A 6,258-nucleotide genomic window follows, 5' to 3' on the forward strand; every position below is an offset into this window, starting at 1 on the left:
GGAATCGCAGGAGGAGAATGGACAAGTTGATGCTTGCATGCATGTCATTCAGAAAAAAATTGATGATGATGTAAAAAACTTAGTCACATTAGTTTATATTACCTCTTCTTGTTGAAAACCAATGGAAAAATGGTCAAAATTTCATAAACTTTTGGTCGGTCTGGAGGTGTTTTGAGAAACAGTATAAACCCTACAGTAATTCCAAAGACATTGTTTGAAAGCAAAGGGTTCAGTTTACAAACTAAAAATAAAAAAGAGATAAAATATATACACAAATAGCTCTTCTGTATATATATCTATGTATGTATATATATGCATATGTAAAAACTAAATCCAAGTAAAAGTGAAAATCCAAATAAAGTGATAAATCCAAGTAAAGTGATATGTGGCATGCAAAAATAGTGCATAAATGTCAACTAGGGGGGGGGGGTTGTCTGAATCACTTAAGGGAGGCATTGTAGAGCTTGATGACCGCAGGCAGGAATGATTTCCTGTGGCGTTCTGTGGTGCATCTGGGTAGGAGGGGTCTTCCGCTGTCTTCTCCCCTCTCCCCATTCATTCCTATGGGATTTTTATGTGCGTTTTTTTTGTCAATTACTTCGCCATGGAAACTCCTATTGCTTATTTAATATATATATAAGCATTAGTACTCATCTCGATACCGTGTCGGATGTTTTGATACCTATATTATGTGGGTGTGTCCTACAGTTCAGGCTGCATTATTGTTGACAGAAGGAGAATAGATAAATAAATTAATAAAGAGTCTGTTATTTGGCAACAAAAAATGTTGGCAAAAAATGGCTTCACAACGGCATTCTATGCTCCTAGCATCACCAATGATTTAACACTCCTTCTAGGCTAATTAAAACAGCTTTTTTAACACCACCTACAACCTCTTAAAAGCATTGTCTGCTTCATTCTTCATCAGTATTATTTTCTCTATATTCCATTTTTTGAACCATGTTACTCTCCACTGCGCTCCTTCACCCTATGTTCCAGTCACATCTAGTCCCTTATTTTCCTGACTCAAATATAAACAGTTTAGATTTATCCACACCTGCAAATGTTGCCTCTCGTATTTTATAGGAACAACAGTGCTCTCGCCGGGCTAGAGTGGCAACCTTTGCCTTTGCTCTCTTGAGCCACCCTCAAATGGAAAAAAATCGAAATCTAGATAAGTCATTTTTTCTAAAAAATAAGGTAATTTGTTCTTGAATTGAGGAAGTAAAAGAGACATTTTGCCAATAGAAGAACACAATTTGCATTTAAGGTAAGAAAACACAATTGCATTGTTTTATTTCAAGTGCATATTTTCTAATAATCTTAATTTAAGAGTAAAAATACTCATTCCATTGACAAACGATTTTATTTACCTACTGAAATTAAGGGTGAATACCTTAATTTAAGAAATTTTTACTTATTTCTAGATCGTTTTTCTAGTGTATAGTTGGGATAACAGAAATCCTTTACTTAGGTTGCTCAATTCATGTTTGGTGTGAACTAACCTTCTGAACTCTAGGCCAAAGCTCCTCTACAATGTAGAAACAGATAAACTATGACTTGAATAAACTACTGGTCAGTGGCGGATCTAGAACATTTTACATTGAGGGGAGAATAGGAGGTCTACAATATCTAAGCATGGAGGTGAAGCTGAACCTCTTCATCCAAAGATGTTAGAAATCTCTATATGTAAATGTAATAAATGTAAAAATAAACGAAAAACACTTTTTGTTCCCAAAAAAATAAATAAATATAGAAGCAGAACTTTACTGTTACTAAACAGTAATTCTTTTTTAATTTCTTCCCTTTTATGTGATAATTGTTATGCAATTGGAAAGACTGAACTGGACTCTTTTTTAAAGAGAAGCAAAGCTAGTCTAAGTTGTTAAAGTCAGATATTTGCCTTTGAAAAGTCTCCGACTTTGTTCAGGCTTCAGAAATGCTGTGATGTGTATATATAGAGTCATGATATGAGCAACACCCAGAAAGGGAGAGATGGTTTGGTTATGAGCCAAGGGTCCTCTGCTAGTTTAAGCAAAATTACATAAAATGGAACCAAAACTCCTTTCTCATAGTTTTAACAATCACGGACGTTAATAAAATCAAACAAAAAATAATTGTAACCACAAGATATTTTAGTTATAAATAGAGTTTAAAAAGGCACTTACAGTTCAGTTAGATTATTATCACAAATATTCAGATAATCATAACAATTATATAATAATATAAGCTGAAAAATGCTGGTTTAGGTAATGTTGCAAAAAATCTAGATCTTCCAAAATAAAATTCACTCCAGTAAGGCATAACTTTATGACCCCTGGTTAACGAACACTTATCGCCTCTTTATTCTTGTACCTGTTTGTAACATAATTAGTAGGCGAGTTAACATTTCGTCCTTAGAGTAGATCTAAAATCAAAGAAGATTGGGAATCATTAGGATCTGCATAAGCTTGATGAAGCATCTTCAAAACCTCTATGTGTTGTATCTATCAGAAATGATGTGATTAAGGAATAACAGTAACACCTGAAATGGTCATAAAGATCGAAACATTAATGATCAAATGGAAGAGGAAAGGCTGTGTGTTCCTTCCATTAGATAAAATACTGTAATTCAAATTGCTGAAGAAATTAGTGCTGGTTTTGATAAATGGTGTCAAAAGACACAAGGTAGTCGGAATATTCTGAATTGTTTCAGCAGGATCGGACTGAAATACATTTACACCTTATTTGCTCATATATTTGATAAAACTATTTGAGGACCTCCAGTCAGCGCTATAAAAACATGGACCATGTCCGCCCGATGCTCTATGGTCAGATGGTTATTTTTCTTTCAGGCCAATGGGTTCAATTTTGGTTAAATTAGAATAGATACAAAATAAAAAAACATGACTGCAAGAGAGGATTTTAAAAAATCATTTTGCTTTGTCAACCCTCCCTGCTGAATGCTATGTCAGATAATGCCAAGTCCATTGTGTTCCAAATACATCTCATCATCTAAATGGTAAAACATTCAAGGACATTCATAAAAATATAAAACATTTTTAAGGCGTTACAATATTTTTTTTTAAAGTCACAGGGAAACGACTGTTCCAACCATCGCATTTCCGAATTCTCCCGAGTGGTGCACGACTTTACACGAGTAAATAAAGTGAATGTGATTGGTCGATTATCAAGGGGGCGGGATTGTTGTGGCGGAAGGTTTGCAGGTAAGTTTGGTTGTGGCCGGTTTGTCAGAAGCATCTTGCTAGCCAGTTAGCAACTAAGTGCTAGTAGCTTCCCAATGGGAAATTCCATTGGAACCAAGTAGCACTAAATTGGTGACTTAGAAACGACGCTGTCAAGGAACGCTATGGACAGCGGAAACATGCAAGAGGAGGAGAGTTTAGTGTTCCATCTTGTGGAAGAGGATGGCAGAAGCTTGGTTTGGTGTAGAAGGCTTCCAGCCGTACATGTTTGAGCCCTTGCCTCGCAACGCTGCCAGTTCTGTTAGCTCTACGCCTGCCGAAGACACAGACGTCCATCCCCGTGAACACTGGGACGCAACTCAATGGGAAAGGAAATGACTCTGATTTCAACCGTAGCATATATTAGCTGCGACATTTGAATCAAGATGCAATGACCGAAAAAATGTGATTGATAGATGACCGTTGATATATGATTGGCTGAATTTAGGTGTTCAGGCTGACGTAGAACTAACTGGCCTGCAGAAGATAATGAAAAAAATATATATTTTAAGACAGGATCAAAATGTTCTAAATTTTGGAACATCGTCTGATAAAGAGTAAATTTATATACACATTTAAGCCAGAATGATTTGACATGTAAATGTGACTTCCCTATAAGTTTAAGATTCAGTAATACAAAAGAGCACAACAGTAAGTTGCCTGATGGATGTTTTGGAAAAACAGGCCCAATTCCATACAGGCCCCACTGAATTCAGATATGCCAACATATAGGTACCAGAAATCTCTGCATCTTTAGTCTAATTAAATACATATCTGGAGTAATTGGAGAGTTCAGTAATGTCTTACCACCAAACAGGGGAACAACATAGTTATAAGCAGGTGGTCATAAGGTTTTATCTCATCGGTGTAAAAGTATATGGTCTTCTAGTTATTAGTGCCAAGCTAAAATACAGAACGGGTTAGTTATATGCTGGAAAACACATGCAGATGATGGGGTGGTAAGTAATAGCAATGTTGCTAAGGTTAGTCTCAATATCTTAAGCATATTTTCTTAACTTCCGAACAATTAATTTATAATCAACAGATTTATGGTAAAACATATTAAGGAACTATATTCAGAGAAAGGCAGAGGTAGATATTCATAAAGACCAAAACTATCAGTCTCAGCTGGATTAGAATTCCGAACATTTCAGGTTAGGAATTAGGAAACATGTAGCAGGAAATTCTGAGGAAACTTGTCTTCTTGATTACTGGCCATCTTTGGTCCTGAACCTCATGATCTTAGACAACCTTTCACATGTAATGAGGTTACTGCCTACTGCCTCCAGTGCAAACATCCCCACACAGTCTCTTTTGAGGGAGTCAACAGCGATACAGTGAATGACTTCCTCCAAACATTTGATTGTATAACCAGTCAGTATTTCTGGCACATCATCAGACGTGGGGTCCTTTGTTGTAGTGTTGCCTGTGGCCGTAGTTCCGATAACACATCGATATATCGCAAACTCCTGGAAGTCCTGGGTTGCCCTGTTTGCCGGGGTCTCCTGGTATTCCAGGCTTCCCAGGAGTACCCTGGTTGCCTGGATAGCCAATTCCATCAAAGCCACGAGGACCCTGGATTCCTGCAGTATTGGGAAGAGTAGAGAGTAGAAGAGTAGAAACAAATTAGAGAAACGTAACAATAGAAGTACTCCGCCTGAAATAAAGTTAGATAAGCACCAAAGATTTTACTGCCAAACAACAAGAACTCCTCCTGGAAAGTAACTTAAAATGCTTCAAATAATTTATTCATTATTTGTTCTGTACTGGAACCTCCAACAAACAAAGAACACATGATGTTGCTTGGGTTAGCTTTTGTTTATATGAAATCTACCCTTAGAAGTGAAACATATCTGCTAAGATGAAAAAGAAATTCAATATTTCCTAAGCATATGTGAGTTCTTCAGTTTGTTCATTTGGATTTGAAGCATTGTTGGTATCAAACCTTAAAGCAAACACCAAAAAGCCTCCTATGCTAACAGTTATCATTTCTCCAGGTACCCTAAGTCTGCGTCTGATTGGTTGATCAGGCTCTTGTGATTTCTCCTTCTCCATATGCTTGTTCATCTGTGGCAAGCCTTGGTTTAGTTAAGAGAAGCTAGTGAATTCATCAACATGCCCTGCTAAATCATATCGAGGAAAACCGATTAACTTTGCTATATTGAATTTTAACAATTTTATTTTTCCCTGAATATCCAACATGTTTCTGAATCAAATGTAGTAAGTTATTTCTTTAAAGGTGGTTATAATGGAGAGAACTGATGGTTCCATGCGAGTCAAAAACTTTGAATTGAACTTTTCTTTTCTCCCCGAGATCCATTATAATATTCAAACCAGTTTTGGACAAAAATCCCGCCCCCCCCCACCCCAATATTTTAATCCTCCACAAATGTCATGATCATATTGGTTGCTACTTCTAATTTAGTTTTTCTTTTTGTCTTATCAAAGGGTATATACAGGAATTCTTTTGTTGAAATTCATACATTTTAATACCTTTAACAACCTTATTACAGAGACATATTCCCATTATAGAAATGGAGGCTAGGCAGAAGTTCAACTGAAGAAAATTATTGGTCCCCTATATCCACTTACGACACAGCCAATCAGCTTTGAACCACACTTCCACGAAAGCCAATCGGCATCCAAAGGCCTCTGACCCACAACTCATCTGCTCCAGGCTATCTGACTTCATCCAGATGACACAGTTTCAACCCACCTCCATCCCCACTGTTTCTCATTTCAACAAGTCCGGCAGAAGATCGCCATGTTGAGCCTGAGGTTTCTTCCCATTGTGCGGCACCCAGGGAACAGTGTGGGGTTAAGGGTCTTGCTCAGGGAGCAGGAGTGACAGTCTGCACAAGTGGGGGATCGTACTTTAGCCTCAGGATTCAAAGCCCTATGCCCTAACGACTAGACCACCACTCCCCACTGACTCATGGACAGGTTCTCTCAACCTGTGTTATCCAACTGGACTTCCATCTTCCAGGTCCCTGAGTGCAGCTCTAGTATCAGCTCACGCAGTCCACTGGATCTC

This window comes from Cyprinodon variegatus, unplaced genomic scaffold (genome assembly GCF_000732505.1).
Source record: "Cyprinodon variegatus isolate N-32 unplaced genomic scaffold, C_variegatus-1.0 Scaffold1784, whole genome shotgun sequence".
NCBI classification, from domain to species: Eukaryota; Metazoa; Chordata; class Actinopteri; order Cyprinodontiformes; family Cyprinodontidae; genus Cyprinodon; species Cyprinodon variegatus.